General features: G+C 28.8%; 1 protein-coding gene across 5 annotated transcripts in view; it reads left to right on the top strand.

Moving 5' to 3' along the window:
* The window catches only part of Ipk1 (Inositol phosphate kinase 1), a 142,499-nt gene that overhangs the window by 39,105 nt on the left and 85,894 nt on the right, over nucleotides 1-17,500 (top strand). For 3 of the 5 annotated variants that reach the window (XM_085660515.1, XM_035886568.2, XM_035886567.2), the window contains one exon: nucleotides 14,138-14,181. The exons of 1 other annotated variant lie outside the window; for it this stretch is intronic. The gene's annotated coding sequence lies outside the window, so the exon portion shown is untranslated. Of the gene's footprint in view, nucleotides 1-3,383; nucleotides 3,505-14,137; nucleotides 14,182-17,500 lie in introns of all 5 variants that reach the window. One more of the 5 variants, XM_085660516.1, reaches the window with a different exon arrangement.

The raw sequence follows: 17,500 nt of genomic DNA, 5'->3' as shown, positions 1-17,500 counted from the left end.
AAATGATTTTACTTATTGATTTTTATATATTGTTCGTTGAGATACGATAATCTGTATATATATATATATATATATATATATATATATATATATATATATAACATATATATATAATAGATTGTATGTATGTATATAATAGATTTAATAGATTATTTGATAATGACGAAGGATGAAATAGATAAATAAATTTATTTGATATCTATAATAACATACATCAATAAATAATATGTATTATATGCGTGTATTATTACATGCAGTAATACTGTGTATTATTTTAATAATATTATTTTATATAATTATAATGATATAGTACTGTATACGTTTCTTTCTTATGATACTATATATATATATATATATATATATATATATATATATGTGTGTGTGTGTATATGTATATATATATATATACACACATACACACTATACTCTACTATACTATATTCAATTTATAAGAACTATTTCTCTCTCTCTCTCTCTCTCTATCTCTGTCTATTTATCAACATATACATTCAACGAACGGAGATAAGATCGTGTAAAGGTAAACACAAATAACAATAAAGAGATATAAATAATATGCGCACAAAAAAAAAGAAAAAAAAAAAAAAAAGAAAAGAAAAGAAAAGAAAAAGAGAAAAAAACTAGAAAAAGAAAAAGAAATGGGAGGGAACATATTAGAAGGCAAGAAAAATCATTATTACCGAACGATAACTGCAACTGAATCTGGGCCAACTATTTATAGTATATTGCCATACATCTCTTCGACGTCCTTGTCGTAGACACATAGTCATAGTTATAGTTATAGTAGTCATGGCTTTATTGCCGCGAATATCACGTGCGTTTTATGTGCGTATAGTGAAATATCGAGACTGAAATATCGGATTGATCCGCTAGCCACGGTCATTGTTGCATCTACGAGGAAAAACAACTCGCTGAGAGTTTATAGCTTCTCTAGCTTTACGATTATTGAGATCTCAGCCATTCATGACCGTTCACTTCTTGCTTCTACCTTCCTTTCACCCCACTCTTCCCTTTCTCTTTCCCTCCCTCTCTCTCTCTCTCTTTCTCTCTCTCTCTCTCTCTCTCTCTCTCTCATTTAACGTCTAGCAACTGCATAGAAAATAATGCTTGAAAGTTCTTCCTCACGATTGATCGTAACATTTAAATATCGATCGAATAATTTTTTCTTTTTCGATCAATCTTAAAGTAACTCTATCTTCTAGTTGAACTTTCTTTTATTTTGTTGCTTGTGTATGGAAAAGAAAAAAAAAAAAAAGAATTCTACAATATTATTCGTAATGATTAATATAAATGATTATATCTTCTTTCTTTCTTTTTTTATTATTATTATTATTATTATTATTATTATTATTATTATTATTATTATTTATTTTTTTTTTTTATCAATAAAATATTAATCGACTTTTACAAATATGGATATTTAACGCGTTACGCGATTTCAAAGCTATATACATATATACATACATACACATGTACAAACATCTCCCCCCCCCCCCACCCCACCTCACATCAGACACACTTATTTATATAGAAAGAGAGATGATTAAATTAATTGGAATTAATTTTATATTTTTTACGAGAATTTTAGAATATAAACGTAATCCACATATGTGTATGAAAATTAATATATATATATATACACACACACACGCGCACGCACGACCTTTTCTTTCTTTCTTTTTTTTTTTTTCCTTTTTTTTCCTTTTTTTTTTCCTTTTTTATTTTTACGATCCTTCACATAGCGATTTTTGTCAAACGTTAGAGAATGCTATCTCTTTATCGTCCTTTCTCATTCTCTTTTCTATATCCCATGGGGAAACATGTGCTCCGAAAGAAACATGCGAGCCGTGAAATTATACAGTGGAATCGATCGGTTTGTCGAACGATCGAACGGCCAAGCATTACCATTTCAAAATGATCGTTAAAATGCATGAGATTCGCGCGACCATAGAGAAAAGAAAGAGAGAGACAGAGACAGAGACAGAGAGAAAGAGTAACGAGATAGAGACGGGTCGTTCTTGAATCGTTGTTATCGATTTCTACGTCATTCGAGATTTTCAAACGATAAGCTCTCAAGAAACTACGTTCCCGTGTCCTCAATGGACAACTTCTACATTTTCTACTAGTCTTTTTTCGCATCAAATTCATTTTTATCGCATATCTCATCACTCCATCTCCATCTCTTTTTCTTATTCACATGATTTATATATATATATATATATATCATACTCTTATTCACGGAAATTATATATATATATCTCTCTCTGTCACTGTCTTTGTTTCTATTCATTCAATCAAAATCACTTTTCGCCTTCATTATTTTCGATACTATACGTTATACTTCGACATACGTAAGATTAATATATGTGTGTGTGTGTATATAATTTTTTCTTTTTCTTTTTTCCTTTTTTTTTTTTTTTCTATCTATTTTCATCGTATTCAATAGGAGACAGAGATGAAATAATTAATTTGTCTTGAATTATAACTTTTGTGTTTCCATACACACGGTAAACGCCATTTATTCATGAGGTTACTAGAATTTAACCATTCAAAATTCGATTAAATTTGGCGCGTTAACGAGGTTGAATTAGCTTATTGGCTATACACGTACGAACGAAGGAATTTACGATCCTGTAAATGCTGTTAATGTTGCCATTGCTATTGCTCTGCTGTCTCTCCCTTAATGAAATTCGTCTGGCACGTTCATGAAACTCGACAAATTCTAAAACTCCGTTAGATCGAATGAAAAGAAAAAAATGAGACAAGAAAAAGAAAAAAAAGGAAAGAGAGAGAGAGAGAGAGAGAGAGAGAGAGAGAATAGGGATTGGCTCGTCAAAGATTTACACGCGATTTCGAATTTAAATAGTCACCGTCCTTCGTTCCTTTTTCGTTTAGCATCGTCGTCGTATCCAACGTGAACGATCGGCAACCATAATCGGCTTGAATTCTTACCAAGGAAGACCATTCCTTTCTTGCTTTTATGTATGTGTGTATATATATATATTTTTTTTTCTCCTTTTTTTATGTGTTTTTACGAGTACGTATAGTTCACTTATGTATATATATATATATATATATATATATATATATATATATATATATACTTTATATATACTTTTTTTTCTTTGCAAAGTTTATATGTCAATAAATTAATATGTCAATTAATATAAATTCGATATTGCTTAATATACGTTTGCTAGAATATATCAATATATGTACACGCTGATTTTGTTTACCTAAGCTAATTGAATTGAAATTATTAAGTCAATGAGCAATCTCGAAATTTTTTCATATTTTATTTCCAAATAAAAACAATGCTAATATATATATATATATATATTTTTTTTTCTTTCATTTTTTTACAGAATTTCCGATAAAAAATATTACTGAACGATACAGGCACACACGTACGCACAAATGCGCACGCGCGCTTATTCGCGTGTAAAAGAAAAAAGAAAGATAAATTGGATAAATAAGTTTTCCAAGGTAATTTCCTTAGTCATTTTCTTCTAACTTATATTTTTATTTACAATTTTCTTATATGTATATATATATATATATTATTATTATTATTATTATTATTATTATTATTATTTCGTTTCTTTCCTACTGATAAAACATTTCGTGTTAAATATGTCATTGGTCTTCGAGTTGATGGCGTGACGGCTTTGTAAACATCACGGGTAACATTTTAACGCGCAAACTCAGTTTTGTTATCGAATTCTTTCTTTTTCTCTTTTCCCTCTTCTCCTCCTCTTTCTCCTCCTTCTCCTCCTCCTCTTCCTTCGCTCTTCTCCTTTTCCTCTTTCGGTTCGATTAATATCACTTTGCTTTTTCGAGAAGCCGACGCTCTTCCGTTCTGTCGTATAAGTTTACTTTGTGCGTCTGTGTGTGTGTGTGTTTGTGTGTTTGTATGGATCTATGCGTGCCTACATAAAACGAAAATGGTAGAATCGTATTTTCGAACATTCGTGTTGGGAATTGAACGCGCCCTTCTCCTCTCCCTTTCCATCCCTCCACTCTCCCCACCCCACCCCTTCTACGAGCAAACACGGTACTGCGTCTTATAAAATTTTTGATAGTCGTAGATAAGATCGTTGTACTATGACATAGCGCGCAACGATAAGGATAAGAGAGTTGTTAAAAGGAAAAAAAAATAGAGAAAGAAAAAGAACGAGAGAGAGAGAGAGAGAGAGAGAGAGAGAGAGAGAGAGAGAGAGAGAGAGAGAGAGAGAGAGAGTGATAGACAACTTTCGATATGGTTTAAGGTCAATCATCGGACGTATCGATTTATAAAAGAATTCTTTTTTTTTTTTTCATCCTTACACGTTCCATCTCCTCTTTCCCTTCTATTTTATCTAACTATACCGAATAAAAATCATTCGCGTTCATCACGAATCGTTCATTCGTTTTTAATATCCCTCGAGGAACAATAATTTCATACGTTTTACATGACGCGATAAATAACTTTTGATAAATACTTCGTGATATTTTCATATCTATTAGATCGATCATCAAATCGATCCGATCCAATCCGATCTGATTTGATCTAATCGAAGAAGACAATTCTTATCGTGATTTTGTATCTTTTCCTTCTTTTCATTCTTCCTTTTTTTCTTCCTTCTCCTTTTTTCTTTTTTTGTTCGGTTGTATATATATATATATATATATATATATATATATATTTTATTTTTTTGTTTCTTTTTGCACGATTCTTTTCGTGCAATCGTTTGCATCGAAAGTTGTTGCAACGTCACTGCGATGCAGCTTCAATGCGCGACACGACTTATTTATGTGTATTATTGAAAAAAAAAAAAAAAAAAAAAAAAAAAAAAAAAAAAAAAAAAGAAATCGAAGAAGATAAAAAAATTACTCAATTATTGTTCGTTCTGTATTGAAAATAATAAACAATTATTTTATTTTATTATTCCAATCAACAATCATCTTTTCAAAAATTATCAATGAACGTTCGTAAAGGAAAAAGAAAAAAGAAAAAAAAAAAAGAAAATAACAAATCCATGTGTTTGTATTATTTTAATCATATCGTAAAGATATATACACGTTATGGCAAAATTATTTTCACATTGCATAACATATTAATAATCAATATCCTATCGATACAATATACTAATTACAAAAGTATACTTGCATATTCTCTAATTGTATTAATATAATTTGTATTATGTATAAACTAATTAATCATATCGTTATATCACATAGATACTACTATTGTACTATGTATTAATTATATTGATATAATTATTAATATAATATTGTACATAATTACATTTATATAGTTGTATCTCATTAAATATAACATTACAAATGTCGTAATTAATTACGTTCATATATAGTTTTATACTTTATTAAAATAATTATATTATAAATTTCGTAATTAATCACGTCTATATATAGTTGTAAAGTATTAATATTATGATAGAAACATTATAACTAATTAGACGTGTACATTAATATTGGGTTAATATTATATTTATAAATATCGTCGTTACCCTCTCTTTTCCTGTCCCTTTTCGTTCAACCGACCCCACCCTTCCCTTCCCAACCTCTACCCTCCCCCGTTTTTCTCTCCAACTTGAGTATACATCATATTATATTAATTATATAGTACTTTTAAAACTTTCACATTGCATAATGTGTGTATATATATATATATATATATATATATATATATATATATATATATATATATATCTTTTTTGTTCTTTTTTTTTTCTTTTTCTTTTCTTTTTTTTCTCTTTGTAGACACTCAAACTAGAATTCGATTTTAAGGTGGAGATATATATATATACAGAGAGAGAGAGAGAGAGAGAGAGAGAGAGAGAGAGAGAGAGAGAGAGAGAGAGAGAGAGAGAGAGAGAGAGGAAGAGAGAGAGAGAGAGAGGAAGAGAGAGAGAGAGAGAGGAAGAGAGAGGAGGAGAAAGAAGGTAAGAGAGATATCATGAAGCAAACTCGTCTCGAATCGAGCAATACGAAATTCTGTTCGGGCAGAAGGTTGATAAACGATTATGACGAAACTTTCGAGGCGTAGTAGATTACACAGGGCAGTCGAATTGAGAAATACGCTTCGTGCGTCACTTCTCTGACAAACGGCTGCCTGCCTGTTGATGGAAGAATCGAGAGAGAAAGAGAGAGAGAGAAAGAGAGAGAGGGAATGAGAGAGAGAGAGAGAGAGAGAGAGAGAGAGAGAGAAATAAAGAAATATAAAAAAAAGAGAAGGAAGAAAAGAAAAGAAAAGAAAAGAAAAGAAGAGTTGAAAGAAGGAAAATAAATAAAAAAAAAAAGAGAACGAGTGAGAGAGGGAGAGGGAGAGGGAGAAAGACAGATAGATGCATGACTTATCGATAAATAACTAATATATCGTGCTAACGGTCACGTAAGCACTTTCAACACAAATTATTTTATTTGTCTTTTTTTTTTTTTTTTCTTTTTTTTTTCCCGAAGCTTTTACTATTTCTATATATAGCATGTGTGTTTATATTTGTGTCTTTGTATGTGCTTCTATGTGTGTAATATATATATATATATATATATATATATATATATATATATATATATATATGTGCGTGTGCGTGTGTGCACACATTTTTTTTTCTCTATATATACCTATTTAAATAAATAATTACTATGAAATATTAATATTATTATATCGTATTTATTATAATATTTATATTGTTTCTAAGTAATTAATTGTTTATAATTATAATATAATTATGTATCTGAAATGTGTGTATTGATATAATAATTATAATTTAATATATATTTAATAGTCAATGTTTAATGATAGAGATTAATATTGACGGACTATAGTTCTTTTATTATTATCATTATTATTATTATTATTATTTTTTTTTTTTTTTTTTTTAATCATCGTAATAAATAGAGATAGATGATGCGAATAAACATCCTTTATTATTATTATTATTATTATTATTATTATTATTATTATTATTATTATTATTTCTTTTCGTTCTTCGTTTTGTTTATTGTTTGCGTTTTTCTTTTTTTTTCTTTTCTTTTTTTCTTTTTCATTTTCCATTCGTTTTGTACATAAAATACGTCAATTAGATTTTCAAGATACATTGACATTTTAGTTGGGGATGAATTATTTATTATTCTTTTTTATCCTTCGATAGTATCGTTCCTACGATTAATTGATCAGAATTGTTATGACATTTTACTCATACTATCGTCAAAAATATTTTTCTCTATCTCTCTCTCTCTCTCTCTCTCTCTCTCTCTCTCTCGTTCTCTCTTTTTTCCTCTTATCACGTTTTATTTCTTTTTCACTTTTTTTTTCTTTTTTATAAAGTATATAGAAACGAAGAGGCGTGTGAAAAAGATGTCGAGAGAAAGAGAGAGAGATAGAGAGAGAGAGAGAGAGAGAGAGAGAGAGAGAAAGACTTCGTCGTATAAATTCGTTCGAGACGTCGATGCTCCTTGAAAAGACGTGAAAATGTTCGTCGCACTCGTTTTAAGCGACGTTTCGACTTCCGGAATTTCTAATGGCTCTCTGGCGCCGTTCCTAACAGTCGATTTACGATCTGCGTGCGACGAGACTAGTCTCTCTTTCCATGAAAGAGAAAGAGAGAGAGAGAGAGAGAGAGAGAGAGCGAGAGAGAAAGAGAGAGAGAAATATTTTTAATGATGATGATGATGATGATGATACCTCTACGATAAAATAAATATTTTATAAATGAACAAAAAGTATTACTTTTTTTATATACATTTTATATAAATATTTATTTATTTACTTATTTATTTATTTATTTATTTATTTATTTATTTATTATGATGAAGTATTTGTATTTATCGCCATGTCAAACATTTATTAATTTTTCTCAAATAATTCGTTAAAAATGCTCTTCTTTTTTAATTTCTTTTCTTTTCTTTTTTTTTTTTCTCCTTCCTCTTCTTCTTCCTTTTCTTTTCTTTTTTTAACGTATCCATAAGAAATTAATTATACAAATACATAGCACGAAAAATTGCCTGTTGTAAGTTTAAGGGAAAAAAAAAAAAAAAAGAAGAAAAGGACTTGTTCATTCAGTTTTTGGTCATAAATTTGGAATAATTTAATATCGTATCAATTGTATATTCGTTCGGTATTGTTATAATTTTCCTTTTTTTTCTTTTTCTTTTTTTCTTTTTTTTTTTTTTTTCTAACTTTGTGTAATTGGACGAACGACAAATACGACGGGAATGAAACGGAGTTGAGGTGAAAAAGAGAAAGAAAAAGAAAAAGAAAAAAAAAGAAGGAGAGAGAAAACAACGGCAATATTTTTTATCACGAAAGCTAATAAATCGACAATTAACTTTAAAAAAAATTTCACTAGGGAGTTTTCCACGAAGAAAGGAGAAGCATGTTCGCGTTCCCCTTCGAACGAATAAATCTTTGAGTTTTATCTTCTTCCTTAGTCCTCCTATCTTGTGAGTTTCGAACAACAAGCCATCTTCTTCTTACTCCTCCTCTTCTTCTTCTTCTTCTCTTTTTTTTTCCATCTTCTTCTTCTTCTTCTCCATTTTTTCTTTTTTCTTCTTCTTCTTCTTCCGCATTTTGCAACCACCCAAAGAGTTTACATTGTATATTTTCTTCCACATTGTGCTCTCTCACTTTTTCTTTCTCTTTCTTTCTCTCTGTAAACTATCTTGTTGTGCTTCCGTAAGAAAATGAAGAGAAAGAAAAAAGAAAGGAAAGAAAAATAAATAAAAAAGTAAAGGAAAAAAAAAAAAGAGAAAAGAAAAAAGAGAGAGAGTAGTTTTATACTGGTTATAAGACGGTACTATATGTTGCGAAACATAAAAGAGAAGATCATAAAAATGTATATGTTTCTCGGTCGATATTGACCAAAGAGATAGAAAGAGATACAGATACAGATAGATACAGATAGATAAAGATAGAGAGAGAGAGAGAGAGAGAGAGAGAGAGAGAGAGAGAGAAAACTTTGAAGTAACTAACCCAAAGACAAATATTTTTATCTCAAAGATATTACATTTTCTATTATTATTATTATGCATAGCATATATACATAGGATAATATCATTTTTCTATAATGTTAAATAAAGAAGAATCATTGTAATTGAAGTTTTCTTTTTCTCTTTCTTTTACTTTTTTTCTCTCTCTCTCTCTCTCTCTATTCTTTTTTTTTTTTTTTTTTTTTTTTTTTTTTTTTTAATCCAGTTTGAAAGAGAAAATCTCTTGAGTAATACGTATAATGAAGTTGAATATTTTTATTTGTAATAAAACTTTTCTCTCTCTTTCTCTCTCTCTCTCTCTCTCTCTCTCTCTCTTTTTTTTTTTGTTTCTTTTTCTAACGAGTTAATTCATTTAAGTTAATTTACAAGAATAACTTTTGTTTATTCTAAATTATGAATAATTAATATGTAAGAATTTTCATGATTAAAAATCTATCTAATTAATGATAAAATTGTGTGCGTTTTGTATGCGTTCGTAAATGCATATTAGATTGAATTTTATTTTTTCTTTTTTCTTTTATGATTAATAAAATTATGGATATAAAAGATATATAAATACTTAAAGAATTTTAAATATAATTCATAAGAAACGATTTAATAAATTTTATGATATTAGAAAAATTTAACTATATATAAATATTTTTTAATAAAAACTAAATATATAAATATATATATATATATTCTCTCTCTCTCTCATTCTCTCTCTCTCTCTCTCTCTCTCTCTCTCTCTCTCTCTTTCTCTTAAAAATATTTTCTCCGTTCTTTGAAAGACTACTTCTAGTTTTCTATACTCTTTCTCCTCTGGTACTGCGGACGGCTTCGCGATTAGAAGAGAGTAAAAAAGCGTAGAAAAAAAAGAAAAGAAGAGGGTAGAGGAGGCGAAGGGGTGTTTAGAGCAGAGAGAAAAAGGAAGGAGAGCGTGAGAAGCGCGCTCCGTCCGTCAAATAACATCGAGGCCAGTCAAAGAACTCCGTTGTGCCTCGTGAAGCAGCTCGAACGAGCGAACTAAAAATCTCACACCACATATACACACGCACACACATACACATACACACACACACACACACACATTGTTGATCTCTCAGGTTTTACTACATAGCCGCCATTCTCTCACGAAAAACTCATACGAAAAGGATTCAATGTTTCTTCCTTCTGTAGCTTCTTTCGCACTTACATTTTGCTTTTAACTTATGTTTTTCTCTCGTTTTTTTTTCCTCTTTTCTTTTCTTTTCTTTCTTTCGTTTTTTCGTTTTTTCTTTTTTTTTGTTACTTTTTCTTTCACTTCTTAAAATTTTTTCCTTTTCCCTTCTTCTTTTTTTTTCTTCTTTCTTTCTTTCTTTCTTTCTTTCTTCCTTTTTTTTTTACATTCTCTTCTCTTCTTTTCGTCGAACGTCAACAACCGGTCTCACGTTTTGCGACGAGAATGATCAAGAAGAAGAAGAAGAAGAAGAAGAAGAAAAAGAAGAAGAAGAAGAGGAGGAGCAGGAGGAGGAGGAGGAGGAGGAGGAAGAAAAAAAAAAGATGAGAAGGGAAGGTTAAAAAGATTAGAACCAGTTTTGGATGGTACACCGTCACTTTGGCCATCATAAAATTGTGAAATTGTCTTCTCAAGTTTTTTTGTTTTTTTTTTTTTATTTTATTTCTTCTCTTTTCATTTCTTTTCTTTCTTTCTTTATTAACTTTCAACGATAACTTTTGCATTATGACAAATGAGATTTAATAGAATTCAAACGGTAATGAATATTTCGTATTTACGTATGCTCTCGTATACGTGATTGTATAAGAGGAATTTCATTCTCTTACAAGCAATGCACTAATCATTGTTCCTAATTCATTTTGTTTTTTTTCTTCCTCCTTTTCTTCTACCGTTAACCGGTCTCACTCTGTGACTGAGAATGATCAGGAAAAAGAAGAAGAAGAAGAAGAAGAAGAAGAAGAAGACGACGAATAATAATAACAATAATAATAAGGACTCGTAAGGTTAAAAAAATTAGAACCAGTTTTAGTCGATGCGTTACATTGGCTGTATAATTTTTGATCGTCGTCTTCTAATCTTTTTTCATTAACTATTTTACTGACTCGAGAATAAAAATTTTTTTTAATGATAAGAAATGCAAATGGAAAAAAAAAAAAGAAAAAAAAAAAATAAGAAAAGAAAAAGCGACTAAATTCAATCAGAACTACGACGAGATTTTTGCAGGATTTATTAAAATTAAAAAAAAAAAAAAAAAAAAAAAGAAAAAAAGAAAAAAAAACTCCACGGAAAAAAAAAAATGAGCTTTGTCTTATTCGCGTGCACGTACATTTATTGATTTGTACGAGAAGTATTCGTAATCTCTTTTTTTTTCTTTTTTCTCTCTCTTCCTTCTTTTTCCTCTAATTTCAATGATAATTGAAATGATATGATAAAAAGTAATGTGAAAATGATTAAAATCGACAATGAGTCCCTTTCCTTCTTTCTTCTCTTCTTTTCTTAGAGTTTTTATCGAAGAAATCTCGAGAGATGTGAATTTTTTTTTTTTTTTTTTTTTTTTTTTTTCTTTTTACATGCATATACATCTATGTATCGATGTGTACGCGCGCGTGCGCAAATCTATGTATGTATGTATTTGATTTTATCAGATGGAATTCATTCTCTTCCGTGATTCTTACTAACATTGCTCCTGACTCTTTTCTTCTTTTCTTCTACCGTTAACTGGCCTCACTCTGTGACGAGAATGATCAAGAAGAAGATGAAGAAGAAGAAGAAGATGATGAAAAAGAAAAAAAAAGAAAAAGAAAAAAAAAGGAAACATACTCGAGGTTAGAAAGATTGGAACCAGTTTTGGATGCTGCGTCACATCGGCTATGAAATCATCGTCTTTGAATTTCTTTTCTTTTCTTCCTCCTCTTCTTTTTCTTTTTCTATTATTTTTTCTTTTTGTCTTTTCGTCTTTTTTCCCATTTTTTCTCCTCCGTTAACTTTTTAGTCGAAAATTTTATAATATTACAAAATGAATAATGTAAAAGTGATTAGAGATCGTATTGGAAGGAATATTAATTTCTCTCTTTTTTTTTCTTTTTCTTGTTTCTTTTTTTCTTTTTTTTTTTTTTTCTTTTTTCTTTTGAAGATTTCCAATTAGAATTCGTATGTTTTTATGTATTCGCGCGTGCGTTTGAATTGATTTTATTTTTTCCGGTTTTTTTTTTTTTTTTTTTTTTTTTTTTTTGCATTTTATACGATTATTTGCAAATTGGTGAACACACACGTACAAACACGAACATGCATATATTATATAGTTATATGACATAAATAGATTGAGATTAATTATATAGATGACTTATGGTAGATGTTCATTTACCTATAAAATATAAAAATTTATAATTTGATTATGATGTTTCATAAACGAAACCTTGAATACATTATAAATATATATATATAAATATATATATATATATATATATATTATATACATACATAGGTAGATATATAAATGAGGTATGTGTGTGTGTGTGTGTGTGTGCATATACATAGATATTTGAAAATCGGTTGGTCACGCAAATGTAATGCTTTTCACGGTTAAGTCGTAAAATAATGACGGAGGAGGCTCGAGCAACGCGCGAACTGGATCGTTAAAACGATTTCTTGCCCCCATGTCCCGACAAAAGTGCTTTCTCTCGTAACGATCCTCCTCCATCTCCAAAGAAGGCAGAAAATACGCGGTTTATTCAAACGTGTTATGGCGCCAACGACGAAAGTAGAAAGCGTGTTTTATGACGCTCATTTCTGTCCAACCTTCGATTATATTTTATTAACCGAAAATTTTACATTATCTTCCATTCAAATTATAATAATAATAATAATAAATAATAATAATAAATAACAATAATAATAATAATAATAATAATAATAATAATAATAATAAATATAACGTATTAATATTATCTAAAATCTAAACAATATATTTTACATATATATATATATATGTATATGTTTATATAATATTATAAATATTTATTTATTAATGTTTATATAAAACATATGTTGATATTTATATACATAAACTTTGTTAATTTATGTTGATAGATAAGAAAGAATAAAAATATCTAGAGAGTAATAAACAAAGAGAAGGAGAGAAGGAGAGTGAGAGGGAGGGAGGAAGGGAAAGAGAGAGAGAGAGAGAGAAAGAAAGGACTTGTTTATTAATATGCTTCCTTCGGTGATCGATTTTGTACCAACAACGTAGGCCTTATAAAATAGCGGCACACGTGACGCAAGTGAGAGTCAGGAAGGGTTCGTAATAGGTCACGGACTCACGTGGGGTGTAAATGGCGTATTATTAATAATAAAAATTGATTGCTTCGAACGAGAGCTCGTTCAAGCCAATCATCGAGGATCGTACCGATCGAAACTAACAACGATCTCTCAATGTTCTTGGATCGCGTACGATAAGAGAGAGAGAGAGAAAGAGAGAGAGAGAGAAAGAGAGAGAGAGAGAGAGAGAGAGAGAGAGAGAGAGAGAGAGAGAGAGAGAGAGGACCGTTCGTGATATCAAATTCCAATCAAAATATACATCCATTTATATCGATATATTTATTATAAAATGTTTAAAAGTGATATAAATTATTATCGTAATTACTTTCGAAATTTTATATCATTTTATAAAATGATATTTTAAATGATAATAAATGTTAGATAATTTATATTATTAATTTATATGTGAGATATTAAATATATAAAGATATAATGTACACAATTATATTTTAATTTTTTTTTTATAATTGTCTCGTGAGCATTGAATTTATTTTTGTAAAAGGTATTATAATTTGATGAGAGATAGTGAGAGAAAAAGAGAGAGAGAGAGAGAGAAAAAAAAAAGAGAAATATATTAAATTGTTAATATTATAGAATCAAGTATATAGTAATTCATGTATTAAGTATATTAAATATTTTTTTATCAAATATTATATATATATATATATATATATATATATATAATATTATTAATTCTATATAATATTATTTATTCACAAATAATTATCTATCATACAATTTTAGATATTTTCTGATAATTAAAATAAATGAATATATAAGTACATAAGTATATTCAAATAGTAATATTTACAAGGTATATCTTTTTTATTACAGATGCAGCTGGATAAATATTTAGAATCATCTAACACTATAATAAAGTAAGTACTTCTCTCTCTATATATATAGATACATGCATACATACATATATATATATATATATATATATATATATATATGTATATATATGTGTGTGTGTGTATATAAATTATCGAGAAAAAAAAGAGGACGCGTAGCATTGACATTTAATTAATTCATATATTCTAATACGTCGTTAGGAATGATCGTACGATAAAATTCTAACGAAATTGTTAATAACTTTTAACGATTCTTTTAACGCATTCTCAAAACGACATATCTTTAAGAGATTTCCCGATAATTCGAGAAAAAAAAAAAGAAAAAGAAAAAGAGAGAGAAAGAGAAAAGAATAATAAAAAATAGAAAATTAAATTTCCAAAGACGTTTAAGTGTTAACGTCTAACGTGCTTTTAGTCCAATGCATTGCTAACGAAAACCCTTCCCCTCCTCTCTTCATGTCCTCCATCACCTCCACCACCGTCTCCTCTTCCTCCTCCTCCTCCTCCTACTCTTCCTATCCTCGCTTACAAACTTTGCTTCGCACGGATTTAAGCCAAGGCTAAAGCGATAACTAAGTACACGCTTGACAGACCCGACACCAAAGATAACACCATATGATTCGAATGAATCAGAAAATAATATATGTACATACATACATACATAGATATATATATACATACGTGTGTGTATGTATGTATGTATGTATGTATGTATGTATGTATGTATGTATGTATGTATATATGTATGTATGTATATATGTATGTATGTATGTATACATACGTACATACGGATGATACGTATGATGCATACATAAATAGGTAAGTGTACATATGCATATATATATATATATATATATATATATGTATACATACATGTGTACTTACATATATACATAGATAAATACGTACGCACATATATATATTTATGTATACATACATAGAAAATTTATGTGGTAACGTACGTGTATCCCCTACATTTATTTATTCGTGAGAATTTCTTTTTTTTTCTTTCTATTTTTTTTTTTTTTTATTATTCTTTTTATTTCTTTTTTTTTTCTTTTTTTTTCTTTTTTTTTCTTTCTTTTTTCTTTTTTTTCTCTTTTTTTTTTTTTTCTTTTTTTTTTTGTTGTTTGGATTTCACGATTATTTCAGTTCTTTAAACATTATCAACGTGCGTAAAAACTTTTACGCTTCGTCGATCATTCTTTTTTTCTTCCTTTTATTTTTTTCTTTTTCCTATTTTCTTCTCTCTTTTCTCTCTCTCTCTCTCTCTCTTTTTCTCTTTTGTTTCCTTTCTCATTCTCTTTTATCCTTCATTATTCTCGTTTAATCGAACGAAAAAACTTTTCTTCTTTCTCTGCTATTTTTTTTTTTTTACATTTTCTTTTTTTTTTCCTTTATTTTTCTTCTTGTTGTTTTTTCTTTTTTTTTTTTTTTTTTTGTACTTTGTTAACAACTGCTGTTATTCTTCTCATAGTACGATATAATACGAAAGAAAAATTAATGAACGATTCTTTTCTTGAAACATTTTTCTCTCTCTCTCTCTCTCTCTCCTTCTCTCATAAACACACATATACATAATTTATAAAAAGAAAGAGAGGGAGAGGGGGGGGAGGGGTAATGGAAGAGAGTTAATTTTGATAAAACAAGTCATTATATTTGGAAATACAATAGTCGTAAATTTTTTCAATGATAAATTATTTTCATTATCTTTCATTTCTCTCTCTCTCTCTCTCTCTCTCTCTCTCTCTGTCTCTCTGTCTCTCTCTTTCTTTTTTTTCCTATCCCCTCTTTCTTCTTTTCCTTCCCTCCTTCTCGCCTTGACCTCTCCCTTTCCCAGTTCCACCCCCTATTGACACCCAAATTACAGATCAAATGAAATTCTAAAATTGTTCATTTCAAATGAACTTAACAAATGATGTTAACAAGTCCGATATTATTATACGTAGAAACATAATTACTTAATATGTTTATCGATTATTTACATTGTCAATTATACAATTTACTTTTGTAATTGTAAAATTATATAATCTAATAAGGAAGGAAGGAAGGAAGGAAGGAAGGAAGGAAGGGTAGTAAGAAGGAAATAAATTCATTTTGAAAAGCAAGCCCTACCGTCATTCATAAATGAATCGTCTCTCTCATCCCTTTTGTTATGTCGGTAGCTCTTCATTACGACGCATTTAACGAAGCTTGCTAAAAACGTCACTGAAGCGAACCGCTTATTATCACCGTTATCCATTCTTGATAACGGTGCCTTGTCTCTATTCTCTCTCTCTCTCTCTCTCTCTCTCTCTTTCTTTCTTTCTTTTTTTCTTTCTTTCTTTGTCTCTGTCTCTCCGTGTCTTTCTGTCTTTCTCTTTTGGTTGACTTAGCAGATTGCTTTTTATTCTATCCTCGTCTTCCAGGAAGATCTCCTTCCCCTATACAATCCCTTCGGCTTCTCTCGAATACTACTCTTAATTGGACACGTGCCGGGAAATTCCGCTGAGATATTTCATTTTTGGCCCTTTTGCAAAGAGAAAGATTGACGTAGTTTTTAGTCCTTGTGGTTGTCCATTTATATCCACGACAGTTGTGTGTCTCTCTCTCTCTCTCTCTCGCTCTCTCTCGAAATAAAGGCACTTTGGTTTTGCTTATGCATCTTTTTTTTCCTTTTCTTTTTTCCATTTTTTTTTTCCATTTTTTTTTTTTTTTTTTTTTATAACTCATATTAACTTACATTGGATTACGATTAACTATATATATATGTTATTTTGTTTTTTCAATATTTCATATAATGCTAATTATATACATTTAATATGTCAAATAATGATAATAATAATAATAATAATATATCTATTCTACAAGTATCATTCTATGCATGAAAATAATATTATTAATATTTGTATATCTATTTTACAATTATTATTATTATTATTATTATTATTATTATTATTATTATTATTATTATTATTGTTTAATAATTATATATGTATATATATACATATATGTATATGAAAATTTACAATTATTAGATATCATTAATTATATCTATCTGTTCGATTTAATCTCCTTTATTATTATATATCTAATAACATCTAATGATTACATATCTATTTCACAAAATTATCGTCAACATCCTAATCATCATCATCATCATCATCATCGTCATCATCATCATCATCATCATCATGATCATCATCATTACATAATCCCTTTCAAAAAAAAAAAAAAAAAAATAAAAAAAAACTTTTTTCAATGACATTAAAAAAAGAAATATCCTTCGTAAAACTTAATAATGTAGAAATATCTGTATGATGCAGAAAAAATTGTCGAAAAATTTTGCTCACTTCAGACGAGA

The sequence above is a fragment of the Vespa mandarinia genome, chromosome 12 (genome assembly GCF_050613455.1).
Source record: "Vespa mandarinia isolate Hongniang chromosome 12, ASM5061345v1, whole genome shotgun sequence".
Classification (NCBI taxonomy): domain Eukaryota; kingdom Metazoa; phylum Arthropoda; class Insecta; order Hymenoptera; family Vespidae; genus Vespa; species Vespa mandarinia.
Note: the sequence above shows the minus strand (reverse complement) of the source record. Positions and strands in the feature narration are given on the sequence as shown.